The sequence below is a fragment of the Peromyscus californicus genome, unplaced genomic scaffold, assembly GCF_007827085.1.
Source record: "Peromyscus californicus insignis strain IS unplaced genomic scaffold, ASM782708v3 Scaffold_2__1_contigs__length_46816999, whole genome shotgun sequence".
NCBI lineage: Eukaryota > Metazoa > Chordata > Mammalia > Rodentia > Cricetidae > Peromyscus > Peromyscus californicus.
This window is the reverse complement of record NW_026294540.1, coordinates 11400705-11416098: the sequence shown is the minus strand read 5'-3', so window position 1 is coordinate 11416098 and position 15394 is coordinate 11400705. Positions and strand designations below refer to the sequence as shown.

Sequence of the window (15394 nt, the reverse complement as noted above, 5' to 3'; positions counted from 1 at the left end):
ACTCCGTCATCCCGAAGCTCTGTGAGCAGATCGTGTGCCGAATCCAACGAATCCATCTTGCCCACCCTTGATGTTTGTTTGACGGTGTGTGTGATTTCTCTCCCGAAGCCGCAGTCGCAACTTCGGCTTCTCATCGGAAAGAAAGGGTGCTAGGGACTTTGAGTTTTAAAAAAGTTCGGAATGCCCGACTCAAAGAGACTAGAGTGAAAATGGAGGGGGCCAAGGAGGAGGGTGAGGAAGAGGAGGAGGAAGAAGAGGAGGAGGAAGAAGTGGAAGAGGAAGGGGAGGAGGAGGAGGAGGAGAAGGAGGAAGAATTGATTTGTATTATGGGAAAGTACAGGAGCTTCAGGCATGGCTGGATCCAGGCGCTCCGTTAGCATCAGGACTCAGTTTCCCTTTCTTGCCCTTTTGCGGAGATGTCGGTCTCAGGCCACAGGATGCGACGCCTTCAGCCGCCGTGGGCTTACGTTCTAGCCACTTAGTGACTGCAATAAAGAGAGTTCTCACTGCACATGGCAGCGCTCTCCTTTAATTCCAGCACTCAGAAGGCAGAGGCAGGCAGCTCTCTGTGAGTTCAAGGCCAGCCAGGGGTATATAGTGAGAGACCCTGTCATGAAAACTAAAATCAAAAATGACATACCTCTCCTTATTTTCCCTCCTCTCCCTCTCTGTTTTCAAGACAGGATCATGCTGTGTTCTATGTTCTGTGTCCTACGTAGCCCAGGACAGCTTTGGACTCTTTATGTAATGTACCCTGTTCCAGTCTCCCCACTGTTGGGATTACAGGCATGTGCCACCATGCCTGGTTTCCCCCCATCCCACCCTAATACTGAGATTGGAAGCCAGGGCCTTAAGCTTGCTAGGCAAATGCTCTGCTACCGAGCTCCCCCCAACCCAAGACAGTCTCTTTCCCTAGGAAATCAACAGGAATTTCAGATCGGAATCCCATTAACTTACTGAGTCTCTCTTGACCCATTTTCCATATCAATCGTTGTGTTTGTGGAGTAGATGAACGGGTCAGGCTTGGGTGGGTGCTGGTGCCTGGACCACAGAGAGAACTTCCAAAATCTTCCAGGGCTGGCTGAGAGGGAGAGACTGTTTACTGGAAGGATAGGGTTTCTGGGAATTAGGTGGGTGCTTAGCAGACAAGGGTGGCCTGAGGGACAAGGTGCTGGCCTGGGTCCTCCTGGAAGGTATCACAAGACAAGAACCAGGGTGCCAGCATCCAATTAGAGGGAAGCCTGTGGGACAACCTGCTGGGGGGCAGGGAAGGCTCCTGAGCCTTCGAAGAGGGGAGAGAGAAGGGAGGCTGGGTGTCTTGGACTTCTTTGGGCTAGAGATGGTTCAGGAATGCGTGAGAAGCCCTCCATCCCCATCCCTGTCAGAAGGGTCCTCCCCGCATCCCCCAGGAAGAAGCCTGCTTTAATGTCCCGGCAGCCAGCAGCCAGCAGCCAGCAGCTGCCCATAGAGGCATGGCCTCATTCGCACCAATGGGTTTGAGAGCCGGGCAGCTGGAGCCCTGGGTCCATGAAGCTTCCTCTGCTGGGCATCTGGGAGGTGTTTTCTTATGGTGGTCATAGATAATAACCTGTTTGTGAAATGTCTCTTGGATCCAGAACAATGTAAATAGCTGTTAGCTTAGTATTTGTGGAATGGGGAAACTGAGGCAAGAGAGATTACAATTTCCTCACATAGCCTAACACCCCAGTTGTGACTGTCTACCCTCATTGTGATGGGGTAAACAGAGTTCCCCCCAAATTCATGTCCATCTGTAACCTTTGGATGTGACCTTATTTGAAAACACGGTCTCTGCAGATGTAATTCTATGGGCTAGGATGAGGTCATCCTGGGTCAGGGTGGACCTTTACCCGCTAGTGATTAGTGCCCTTATATGAAGAAGAGAGAAATATTCCCAGGCACAGACAGAGGAGAGGAGATTGTGGGATGATGGAGACAGGACGGAGTGGGGCAATGACACCGAGGAGCCACTCCTCAAAGCCAGGAGACAGGTATGGAATGGAGTCCCTCAATCAGATCAAGCTGACCATCAAAACTACCTGCCATGGCTGGGGCATGGCTTAGTGGGTATTGCTTGCTGCAAAAGTGTGAAGGCCTGAGGTCCATCCCCAGGACCTCCACAAAAGCCAGCTGTGGACTCATGGGCTTACTATCCCACTGCTGGGTGGTGGAGGCAGGAGGATCCCTGGGACTCAGTGGCCAGCCAGTCTGGCCTGCTTGGGGGAGTTTATTAAGCAGACAGAGCACTATTCTTGAAACTGTAACATGGAGATTAGACTGTCTTTGGAGTTAGAGGAGGGGCAGGATGACACAGGCCTGCACGACCTCCCCATGTGTGAGCCAGACAATCTCCTACTGTTGGACGTTCAGGCTGTTTCCAGTTTGCTGTTGTTACGAGCGCTGTCGTGATCTTTCTCAGATGGACATCTGATTATTTCCTTAGGTGAAATTCCTGGCCAGGTTCTAAGGGTCACATGCAGGTGCATGCAGCGGTCAAGGTTCTGACCACTGCCCTCCACTGCCTTCAGAGAGGCTGTACCAAAGCACCCTGCCACTCCCAGGTCAGGGCCTTAGCCATCTCTCCCTCTCTGCTGTGCTCTGCCCGGCCCTCCTCGCTTGGCCAAGTGGGGATCTTGGTACAAGTTCAGCTTGTCTCTGCTTTTCCCAAGCTTGCCGCTTATCTGTCATGCTGCGCTAAGATTACATAACCGTGGTGTTGAGAGAGCTCCTGGGAGGGGAGATGCTCCCCAGATGTGCAGGGAATGCTGGGGGAGGGAGGGAGGGAGAGATGCTCTGGGCAGTGAGGGGCTGGTCACGTGGCTTCCCTACTCCCGGGCCCTGCTTCCCTGGTCTCTGAGGATGTAACCTTATTCATTATCTTCCTACCTAACTCAACAGAAATAAGCCTCCCACAGCTCTCTGTGGGCTCGCTCACTCTGCACCGGGATTTGGGACTCTTGTCTCTCTTCTGAGGCCTGCGGCTCAGAGAAATGGAGCCTCAGTTGTCTGTATCCGTGGTTTCTGCATTAAGCCAATGGTTTTTGAAAACTGGAGCTTGAAAGATGACTCAGTGGGTAAGGTGCATGCTGTACAGCCCGAGGACCCGAGTTCAAATCCCCAGGACCCATGTAAAAGCTGGGCATGGCAGCAGAATGTGTCTGTCATCCCAGTGCCATGGAAGTAGAGGCAGTAGATCCTGGGGACTTGTTGGTCAGCTGGCTTTTGCTGAAATGGCTCCAGGTGCAGTGAGAGAGAGTGTCTCAAAAAATACAGGGAGAGTGGCTGAGGAAGATACAGAGTTGATCTCTGGCCTCTCTTCAGGCATGCACAGGCACACACACACACACACACACACACACACACACACACACACACTCACATATTCACACACACACACACACTCACATTCATACACACACACTCACACACACACTCACATATTCACACACACACACTCACATTCATACACACACACTCACACACACTCACATACACACACACACACACACTCACATTCATACACACACACTCACACACACTCACATACACACACACACACACACACACACACACACACACACACACACACACACACACTACTCAACCATAATAAAAAAACATGGAGATAAAGCTGGAGAAGAAAGGCTGGAGAGACGGCTGAGCAGTTAAGAGCACTGGCTGGTCTTTCAGAGGATCTAGGTTCACCCCCCTCCCCCATAACTCCAGTTCCAGGAGATCCCATGCCCTCTTCTGACCTCCACAGGCACCAGGCATGCACATGGTGCACAGAAATCCAGGCAGACAGAACACCCATACACATAATAAAATAAACACGTCCTTTTTTTTTTTTTTAAGAGCTGGGGGAGAAATTGGAATTTTCCAGCAAATGTCAGCCCATCCATTCTCCATGCCTCGGTGGGCGTGGGGACATCTGAGCTCATCTCTCCAGTTGCTGGCCCTCTGTGCTCTCTTGGCTTCCTGCTTTTTCCCTTTGGCCCAACCCCTCCTCCATCTCCACTCCACGCTAGGGACCCCGCCCCTCACCTGCCCCTCTGCCTGCCTTGGCCACTCAGGCCAGAGTCTCTTGGCATTGTCCCAAGGTAGCAAGCAGCACCTTGAAGACTTGGTGCTCCTGCCGGTGACCCTCCTTTACCCCTGACAGATCCCAGCTCTGCTTGGGGGGCTCTGTGGAGGGGCAGGGCAGCTTTCCGTGGCCGTAACTTGTGATCTACCAGCCAGGAAGAGAAAGGAGAGAACAGGTGGCGGCTTTCAACCTCCTGTGGCAGTCTGTCCTTCCGGCTTCACAGGCGTAAGTGGGGGAGGTTTAGTTGCTGGGGGGGATGGGGGGAGTGGGGGGGGGGACGACGGACCAAGCAGTCAGAACCTAGCACACCTTAGAGGTTGATTCCAATGCAAGCAATGGCACCGAGATACTGGAGATAAAAAGGAAGTATGACCTGGCGTGTGGCTCTACACAGGAGTGCTACAAACTGGCGTATAGCACAGAGAGGCTTAGTGACTTTCCCCGAAGCCATTCAGCTCTGATGTGGGATTTGAAACTTGGCGGCTCTGCTCTGAAATTTGGCCCTCTGACTACCTGATTATGCTTACACTACCTGCTACAGATAGATAGATGTCTACCTGCTGCTGCTCTGGCGCCACCTGCTCGGCTACAATCCTTGGGGATGAAAGGCGCACATAGTAGGTGCTTAACGGCAGCTGCTGTTGGCTGTGTGGTGAACGAGGCTCTCATTCACAGCACTTGGCTCCGTGGAACATCCCCCCCCCCCCCCCCCCGCAGCAGAATGGAGGCAGGCAGGGGAGGTGGTCTACACCCCCTTCTCGGGTGAGAAACTGAGGCTTGGGGTGTGTCAGCCATGAGGCCAAGGTCACACCACCAGCAGGAAGAGGAACCAAGGATCCAATCGCCAAGTCTAAGTTCTCAGCGGTGTGCGGCGCCTTGCCCGCTAACACCAAACTGGCTGATTAATAAGTAATACCGGCTCATCTGTCTCTCTGAGCCCTGCTGCGGCGCCTCTGTAATTACCTGGCTGTTTCCCAGGGGGTGCAGTGAGCTCTGAGGATGAGCCCCTTTTGCTGGTGAGAAGAATCTGTCTGGCCATGCAGGATGAACCCAGGGGTTCCTGCAGCCCACCTGCCCTCCTCTCTCCCTTCCCCTCCTCATGCCTCTCTGCTTCCTTTTCTTGTTTTGTCTCTGATCTTCCATCAGGAGCCTGTGGCTGATGCTTTGCCCCCTCCTTGTCCTACCAAAAGCCTCTCTCTGGAGTGGGGAGGTGGAGGGGCCAATGAACACAGCCCAGGGGGGATGGAGGCCTTTCTGGTGTAGGGTCTCTTGCCTGCCCATCCCCATGCACCCAGGCTGTATCCTTCAGAACAGTTTGATGTGATCGGGTCACCATGCCCTTCAACCAAGAGGGCACTCAGTTCAGTCTTAACTCCCCAGGCCGGTTCGGGCCTCCAGCACTCTCGCTGAATGGGTTGCTTGTGGCTGCTGTGAGAAAATGATCACAGGCTTAGCCATTTAAAATGCCACAGATATGAGAGCTTGCAGTTCCGGGTCAGGGGTCCTTCAGTGAAGATATACCTACTGGGCTGCACGGCCCCTGGAGGTCTGGGGATGTCTCACCTTTCCAGCTTCTTGAGGGTGAGGGGGCTGGGGAGATGGCTCAGTGGGTAAGAAGCTTGCTGCTTAAGCCGTGAGGACCTGAGTTCAGGTCCCCGGTGCCCACATAAAATATCTGTAACCACGGCACGGGAAGGGAGGAGACAAGAGGCTCACGGGAGCTTGCTGGCTATGATCTTAACTCCAGGTTCACCGAGACTGGCGCCAGAAGAGTAGAGTGGCTATAAATGGGCTCTTTAGCACCCCAGGCTCTTCCCAGGCTCCATATTGTTATTATACTCTGTGTGTGTGTGTGTGTGTGTGTGTGTGTGCGTGTGCGTGTGTGTGTGTATACATGCATGTGCTTGTGCTTTCTAGTTTCATCTCTACTGCTGTGATACAACACTCTGACCGAAAGCGATTTGAAGCGGGAGAGGCTGGGGAGACAGGGACCAACCCGGTGGGTATACTTCACTGGGCTGTGTTCATTGGCCCCTCCACCTCCCCAAAAGGCAGAGAGTGATAGAGCAGGTCACCAACATTGTCCCTTGGCCTCTGGTGTGCAGGAGCCTAAACATACATGTACCTATATACCACACGTACACTGCCATGTTTACCATGAACCTCGAATCACCTGGAAGAAAGAGTTTCAGCTGAGTAATTGTTATCAGATTGGCCTGTGGGCACATCTGTGGGGCGTTTTCTTGATTGCTCATTGATGTAGGAGGGGCTAGCTCAACTGTGGGCGGCATCATTCTCTGGGCAGCTGGGCTCGGGTTGTATGAGGAAACCAGCTGAGATAAGCCTGCAAGTGAGCTGGTTGGCAGCGTTCTCCAAAGTCCCTGCTTCGAGTTCCCGCCCTGGCTTCTCTTGATGATGGACTGACTGTAAGTTGGAATCAATCCACTTCCTCCCCTAAGTTGCTTTCTTTAAAACAACAACAACAACAACAACATTTATTTTTATGCATGCCTGTTAAGTGCCCACATGTATGTCTGTGTACCACGTGTGTGCCTGACGCCAGAAGAGCCAGTAGATCCGATGGAGCTGAGGTTACAGACGGTTGTGAGCTTGCGTGTGGGTGCTGGGAGTCAAACCCTGGTCCTTGGCCGGAGCAGTGAGTGCTTGTTGAACTCTCTCTCTAGCCCCTCCCCCACTCAAATTGCCTTTGGTCAGGGTGTTGTATCACAGCCGTAGAGATGAAACTAGAAAGCACGTACACATGCTTGCACACACACACACACACACACACACACACACACACACACACACACACACACACAGAGAGAGAGAGAGAGAGAGAGAGAGAGAGAGAGAGAGAGAGAAATAATAACAATATGGAGCCCGGGAAGAGCCTGAAAGTGCTCTGAGCTCACTTGTAGCCATCATGGTCCGTCCTGCTGGGGATGGCTGATGGTCCTAACTGGCTATACACTAGAATGTACAAAAGCAGGATAAGGCAGCTGGTTGCTGCACCCAGCCCCTTGGGATGCTCTTTTGCAAGCGCTGGCTTGAATGAAGCCTGAGGGAGCAGCCTCGAGGAATCTGGTTTCAAGGCGGCTCCTCACTGCAGTGGCTGTCAGAGCTCATAGCAGCTGCTGGCTCTGAATGGCTTCTTAGCGCACTTGGGGCAGAAGAGGGGGCTGGAGACTGAGCAGGGAGCTGGGAAGGTGGGTGAGTCCCCCTGAGAAGCTGATGCGTATTCCTAGAGGGCAGACATCCGGGAGGGTGCCGAGCTGATGCTTAACCGTGTTACTTTTAAAATTCTGTGACAGAACCCTGTTTTAGTGATGCTTGGGCAGGAGCCCAGCATACAAAAGTAGCTAGAAGCACCCAGTTAAAACCAGACTCTTTGGGGTAGGTGTGGAGGGTTAGCAGTCCAGGCCTCCTTTACCTATGCCTGGGAGGTTTAGAGGACCTGACTGGAGAAAGGGCGATAAAGACACAGATGTTGACAGACAGACATTCTCTCCTGTCAGCTGCTCCCTGGTTGTGTGGGTTTGGGGCTTCACTCTCCCCGTCTGGGTTTCTCATTTGTAGCTGGACAGTTTAACCCACCTCATGTCATTATGAAGACATAAGACAGGAACTGTGGCTGGACTGGACCCACAGTAAGTGTCTTGGCATTGGTATTTGGTGGTCCTGTTTCTTCCTAAAGAGAGAGCTGACTCTGAGACAGGTCCTCCCAGAATGCATGCCTCATGGCCAAGGAAGCCATACTGGCGGAGGAACTCCTCAGGATCCAGGGACCAAGACTCCTGGGAGATATTTGGGTGCTGTTGCATCAACAGCACCCAGCGTGACTTTTGTCAATCTGTGAGTTTCTTGAGTGGTTGTTCGAATGTTTGTTGAGGGCTTACTATGTGCTGGGCTTGTCTAGGTTTGAGAACATAGACTCTGCCATCCAAATGCTCCCAGTTGTCTTCCATTCTGCTTGCAAGGTCTTTGACTAGAAAGACTCTCCAACCTCCTGGGTCCTCAGTTTCTCCATCTGTGAAGTGAGAGGAATGGATTTATGCCGTAGTCTCTTCTAAGAAAATACTCAGTGAAGTCTTGCCTCCAAATTGAAGGGTACCATTGAGTGGTCCCGCAGGACAGATGTCCCAGTGGGCATGCTTTGGAATCACAACCTTGGGTCTGATTCCTGTGACTGTCACTATGTATCCCTGAGCCAGGAATTGAATTTCTTAAATCTCAACTTCCTTGTTTCTATAGTGAGAATAACAGCAGCCTCAGAGGGGGCACAGAGGACCCCAGATGTCACATGAAGAACATATCAGGTTCCTTTCTTCTTTCTTTCTTTCTTTCTTTCTTTCTTTCTTTCTTTCTTTCTTTCTTTCTTTCTTCTTCTTCCTTCCTTTCTTTCTTTCCTTCTTTCTTTCTTTCTTTCTTTCTTTCTTTCTTTCTTTCTTTCTTTCTTTCTTTCTTTCTTTCTTCCTTCCTTCCTTCCTTCCTTCCTTCCTTCCTTCCTTCCTTCTTCCTTCCTTCCTTCCTTCCTTCCTTCCTTCCTTCCTTCCTTTCTTTCTTTCTTTCTTTCTTTCTTTCTTTCTTTCTTTCTTTCTCTTTTTCTTTGTTTTTTGGGTTTCTCTGTGTAGCCCTAACCATCCTGGAACTCACTGTGTAGACCAGGCTGGCCTCAGACTCAGAGATCCGCCTGCCTCTGCCTTCCAAGTGCTGGGATTTGCAGGCATGTGCTATCACCACCCAGCCATAGCAGGCTCTTAATAGTGGACATGACCGTAACTATCACAATCAATGTCGTAATCATTATCACCACCACCACCACCACCACCGTAGTCATTGCCAACATCATTGCCACCATCATCAACGTTACCATCATCATCAACACCATCACAGTTATCATCATCATCATGCCATCGCCATCGCCATCATCAATGCACTGCTGTCAGCACCCAGTCCACCTCTACCATCATCAACACCACCGTAATGATCATCTGTAGAGGAGCCAAGCTCCAGATGGCCTCTCAGATCCCAACAGTCTGGATCCTAGCTCTCAAAGGGAGAATTTAGTGGCAAATGCAGTGACTCACCCTGCCATTGATGGGAGACTTTACATGTGTCTCCAATGGAGAGAGGGACCTCCCTCGCTCTGCTGGGAGGTTCTAAGTAGCTCTTGGCTTGTTTGTGCTCTCCCGTTCTTTCTCCAGCACGAGCACTTTCTCATATCTGGCAAGAGCAGAACTCTTGGGAGTTGGGATGCAGGTGCCATGGGAACATGTTCCCATTGTATATACCTCCCCCGCCCCCCAACCGCTGATTTATTTCCTGTCTGTAGTGACTTTACCTTAGAAAGCCAGTCTGGTTTGGGGAGATGGGTTTTTGGCAGAGGATCGTGTCTGCTCTGGAACTCCCAGAATTCCCAGCTTCATCCCACTCAAACCACATGCTGCAGGTTGGCACGTGCCATCCTGGTTGGCTGTCAACTGCTTTATCTCCGTCAAAACATTTGAATCATAGGGTGGGTTAGAGATCTTGGAAGCATAGCAGCCCCTAGCGTGGGCATTCCGATTGCTTAGCCTCATTCTTCTTGTCGTTAGGAAAATGAGGTAGGTAGTCATGTCTTCATTTTGCCGACAGGACATGGAAACATTAAGTGACGTTCCTAAGGTTTCATGGGGACTGTTTAACCAAATCATCCTCCCCCTAAAGTACCCCTCCTTTCCTATTTTGTTTTTCTTGCTATCTTCTGAGCCTGAGGTGCAGACTTCAGTGGCAATGTGAATGATTTTGGAAGCCACAGGAGGACACTTACACAGAGACCAGTGTAGGCCAGGGGTTGTTGAGGGGAGAGGGGCTGAGAAGTTACAGCTCATTGGGCAATATTAGCATAAGTGTTCAGTGAGGTGGGCCCGTATGCAGTCCGACCGAATGATCCTTGTGCCTCTGTTCTGGCCTCCCCCTTCTCCCAGCCATCCAATAACTTCCGCTCTTCTGTCTGGGGTTGGTGGCTGCCCTTCCCCTTCGCTTGCGTCCTGGTGCTGTCCGTGGTGCTGACCGCCAATCCCGAGCATTCTGGGATGCCCAGCCTCCCCTCCTGGCCTCCCACCTCTCCTCCCGCAACCAACGCGGCGGCACAATGCAACGCGGTGGGAGGCAGGCTTGGCTCTCCTGCTCCAGGAAGCGAAGCGGCTGCCCCTCCCTCTGGATCACACAGGGTTTTTGCAGTAGTGGTGACAGCCGGATTGGGCACCGGGGAAGCAGTTGATTCCTCTACTGCCCGCAGCCCAGAGTTGCCTACGCTGCCCCGAAAGGGGGAGAGGAGAGAGAGAGAGAGAGAGAGAGAGAGAGAGAGAGAGAGAGAGAGAGAGAGAGAGAGAGAGAGAGAGAGAGAGAGAGAGAGAGAGAGAGAGACTTATAAAACCTCCCGTCCATGTGGAGTAGTCTGAGCGAATCACTGCCCACCGTCTGCGGACTCCAACTGCACTTAGTTTTCGTCTCTGCCGGGGGTATTTCTTTTTGTCTTGGTTTTGCATGGTTTAGGGGCATGTGTGCATGCTGATGCCTTGATTTTATTTTGGGAAGACCAGGAGAATAAAATGCACAATTTTTCTTTCAGGCACGTCTGCTGATCTTTCAAGCCAAGTCGCCAGGACTTAACATCTCCCCACCGGCAGGGAAGGCAAGGAGTTGGCAAGAATTTGGCTCACTCATTCTGTGGCAATTCTCTACTGTCCTGGTGAGTGATATTCTTCCTGGTTGTGCAAACAGACTAGGAGATCTCAGTACCCTAACTGACATGTGTATGCATGAGCTGGAGGAGAGGGGAGTGGGAAAGGTAGGGCTGTCAAGAAATGGCCATAGTTCTTTGCCTGCATTCTGCAGGGTTTTTATCAATAGAGCGACACTCCAGAGACAAATGGGATTTTAGCTCAGTGCCCAGGGAGGGGGCAAATGTGTGCCTGTTCAGGCAGCGTGAGCAAGGAGAGTGGCTTCTGCCTGGCTTGCCCTCTTTGCAGCAAAAGCCGGGGAAAGTGATTGGCAGCTCCTGAAGTTAACCCTTCCTGGCCGGTCGGGCACAGGGGGCCCTCTGGGTGTTCTGATTCGGCGGGTGGGCACCTTGACCCTGGTTGGGAGAGAGTCACCTGAGACTGGAAAGTTAACCCTTGCTTGGGCAGGCATCCTGGGCCAGCGTTTGCTTAGGATGGGGCTCAGACAGGGCTGTCTGCCAGGGCCCGCTGGGTAATTGAATTGTGGTGGGTTCTGCAGGCTCAGCTGTCCTGAGATGGGAGAGCAGGGATCCGTGAAAGCGCCACCTTGTCTCTTGGCAATGAATGATCAAGCCGTCACCTGCCCGACGAGCTAAGGGTGCTTTATTTTTACAGGTGGTGTCACCTGTAAGAGACTGGATGGGGGTATGTGTGTGGCTGTGACACACGGACTCTGTCACTGAACCCATCTCACCACCGAGAAGGGGGACAGGACATTCCAATCCTAGGTCCTCAGTTCCAGGACAAGCTGTCCCCCCCCACACACACACACAGCAGTTTCTTTCTCTGACATCCCAATGGGCCTATCCTCTTAGTGAGCGGGAAGCCCAGGCCCCTCACCACTCAATCCTAAAGCTCGTCTTTAATTTTAAAATGCTTTGCCAGTAATCTGCGATCTGTGGGAGAGGATTCCGCTTTGCTTTCTGCTTTAATTGCTTCTACCTTTTTTGGGGGGAAATGGAAGTCTTTATTTTTAGCACTGTGTTCCACTCAGAGGCCACCTCAGCCGTCTCTATCCACTGGAATTTCTTCAGGAAGTTGGATCCTAGGACGCGGAAAGGAGATGAGGTTAGCCCCAGGGACCAGGAAGCTGGAAATGTCAGGAGGGTCACCCAGCTCTAGAGCCAAGAGAGGCCAGGGAGCTCAGGGTCAGGACACAGGAGGAGAGTGTAGGTGGCTTGGTGGTTAGTGCCAAGGTTATGGTCCCCTGAGTCCTGGCTTCCCATCTGGGTGACCTTGAGGAAGTTGCCTCCCTGGGAGACTGTAAGTATGAATAGAAAACGAAGAAATTGGGCTTGAATGAGAAGCTGCAGGCTTGCCATCAGCGATACTTTAAATACTGGACTTTCATATTCTCTGGTTAGAATGGACTGTGGCTGGACATTGGAGCAGGGTACTGTTGAGGTCCACTGCTGTACTGAACATGAACCCTTCAACTGCTGGGCTGTGGGGAGGCTGTGGGGCTTAGAGGATTATCAAGGGACCCCCAGGGAAGTGTCACAGCTACTGCGGGACATATCCCCAGTCACCTTCTAGTTCCCAATCCTGCAGCACAGGACAACCCCTTGGACCAGCCCAGGCCTGGGGGTGTCCAGACAGCTCCCAGGCCGTCTCCCTGCCTCCTCACCTCCTTGGGGGTGGCTGAGAGCCAGGAGCCTGCCTCCTCTCTGTCACATCAGAAGTGGTGCATTGGGGTGCACCAGGGAGAGAAGCGGAGAGAACCTTCCAGAAAGATTCTTGGACTTAAATCAAGGCACTTGAGTCTCAGGGCTTCTCTCCCCCTTCTGGGCCTCAGTTTCTCCATCTGTACAAGGTGTCAGCTGCTCTGAGTGACCAAGGCTCCCTCCAGATCCCCTGATCCTCACGACAGCAGCTGCTGCTGCTGCTGCTGTGGCAGGGTTGGCCATACTTTTAGGGGGAGTCAGTGTTTTTCTCTCACCCCAACTTTCAAGGGGGCCCGGAGAGGCAAAGTGCCTTTTCCATAGACCACACGCAGCAAGCCATGGCCGAGCCCTGTTGGAATCCACCTTCATGGAGATCAAGGCATCTTCTTACCTACCCCTATATCCCGGCAGCCCCCACTTCCCATCCCTAGCCTGGTGTATGGAAGAGATACCTTCATCATCACCCCTCCAAACCTGCACTGGATTGGGAAACTGAGCCCTGGAGGCAGATATGGATAATCCTTGTAGATGGGGCTTCCACAGCCCCACCAGGGTGGAGGGATGTGGGTCCCAGAAGCTCCTGCTGCCCCTTTTCACTCAGCCACTGTGTCTGGTGTGTGTTTGGGGTGGGTGGCTGCTGGGGTGGGCGGTAGTGGCTTGTAAGACATGGCATATATAGGCCATGAGAGTCTTTATTAACCCTATCCCTTTTCTGTATTGCTCACAGACAGTGGCTTTCTGTCCCCCCCCATGCCCACTGCTGCCCCCACCCCCAGCCAACATATGGTTCTGTCTTTTTCCTGCAAGGGCCCGGGGGCAGGGTGGTCCTCCAGGCAGACAAACTGGAGTTGAGGTGGTGGGGGTTATTTCTGTTAGGAGCTGTTGGCTGAACTTGGATAAAAATAAACCCGGGACCCAGGAGTGGTGGGCAGGAGCTGAAGCGTCTAAATTATTCAGCTGCCACCCAGGATGGAGAGGCTCATGTGCTCGGAGGAGGAGGAGGGGATACTGCAGATACAGCCCATCATTCCTGTCGCCCGCCCGCCTGCCCGCCTGCCTGCCAGTCGGGACCTGCAGTGTGGGTGCTGGGGCTGTGTGACCTCAGGCAGGTCTTTAACCTCTCTGAGCCTCCGTTTTTCCTCTGTTAAGGTGAAACAGTATCATAGTTAAGACCACTCTGGAGATAGATCATTTGAGCTGAGATCTTGGTTCTAGCACTTTCTGCGTGCACACGCGTGCCCGGTTGCATGTCCCTGGACTTCACTTACCTCATCTGAAGAATGGGGTGGTGGTGACAGTATTAAGGACAGTGAAGAGTTAATGCATGCCAGGTGCTCAGTCCCCAGGCAGACAAGGAATAAGTGCAGTAAATGGCCCTGGCTGAGGGATGGGGGAGGGGGGTGGGGGTTGGGGGGAGTGAGGAGAACCAGCTGCTGGCATCAGTGACAGCAGCACCGCTCACACTGAGGCAAGGCTGGGTGTGAGGGGAGCCTAGAAGGACCCCTGGGTCCAGGACACAGCTGTGAGACCCAGGAGGGAGCAGACAGGCTTGCTGGGGGGGAATATCTGAGGCCTCAGTTTCCCCATCTGTGAAGTGGACGCAGGGACCTTCTTCTGCCAGGCTGGGGACATTCCAAGCAAGTCCCAGGTCATCATCGTGCAGGGTGGCCCTAGGGAGGGTTCGAGAAAATCTGCTGCCTGCAAACAAGGTCTAAGTTTCCCACAGCTCCAGGGCCCCTGGAGGTTTTGCTGAGTCATCCCATCCTATAAGCTCAGGACGTGCATGGGCTTTCGCTTTTCTTCCTGCTAGGAGTTCTTTTACCTAGCCTGGTGTTCCTTCCTCGGGGGCTTAAGATGCTACATGGTGAGGCCCTTAAGGGCTAGGCTGTCAGGGTGAACCCAGCAGGGGCTCATCACCAAATGGCTGAATAAAATGAATCAATCAGTTGCTCGGCGAAATGTTTGTTGATCAACTAATGGATGGTTCAGTCTGGGAGCTGCCTTTGGTCTATGTTCTAGGCAGAGGCATGTATGCAGTAGGTGCTCCATTAGTGCTTGTTGATTGTGATGAGTCATTGGTGGGGTTGGTGGGATTTGGCTCTGGTCTCAGATCTGCTGCAGGCAGATCCCTCTTTTGCCCAAAACTCATTGCTGCTGATTTACTTATTGAGTACCTATGGTATACCCAGAACCAGGCTGAACACTGAGACAAGGTCCCATTTCCTTTGGGCTCTTGGGTGATGTGTACCTTTTGCATTGGGGGAGGGCACAGAAGGGGGGGGGTCTCTGGGTACCTTGAAGCACATAGGAAGGATAGGTGAAATTCTGTGCAGAAGTTTTTAGCCCCCTTGTCCTGAAGCATTGACTGATGTCGGATGCTTCCGGGGTGGGGTGGGTGGAGAGTCAGTGCAGCCATATGGAGTCATTTACACTGTGGTAAGAAGGCCTGTACCTCCCGTCCTGCGAGGCAGGCTTGGGGTTCGTCCCAATCGGGGCCACAGGGGTGGCAGAGACAGGGGAGGACTTAGAAAGGTCAAGGGTGCTGCCTGTGTCCTGCTGGGCAGGACGGGAGGGTGGAGAGGGTGGTGGATACTAAACTTCCCTCGCTTGTACCTGGGAGGCTGAGGAACCTGGGTTGATGGCTGGTTCACTCTGTGATCCACGAAGTCCTCTGGTAACTTGTCTTCATCCCCAAACTCTTGAGCATGGGTACTTGTGTTTTCCCAGCCCCCAGCGCTCTAAATATAGGCATGTATAAGACTACAGAGTCCTGGTGTAGACAACACTCGGACAGTTCTAGTGTGTCATGAGATTTGAACTGCCTCTGTACCCAAGAGGCTGCACAGGACTCGAATCTGGAC

At 52.6% G+C, this 15394-nt stretch overlaps 1 protein-coding gene across 2 annotated transcripts in view; it reads left to right on the top strand.

The window, feature by feature from the left end:
- Positions 1-10203: 10203 nt before the first annotated feature.
- The window catches only part of Rph3a (rabphilin 3A), a 77313-nt gene continuing 72122 nt past the window's right edge, over positions 10204-15394 (top strand). Inside the window, exons 1-2 of one of the 2 annotated variants that reach the window (XM_052755233.1) lie at positions 10204-10608; positions 10719-10838. The gene's annotated coding sequence lies outside the window, so the exon portion shown is untranslated. The remainder of the gene's footprint in view (positions 10609-10718; positions 10839-15394) is intronic. The other variant, XM_052755234.1, reaches the window with a different exon arrangement.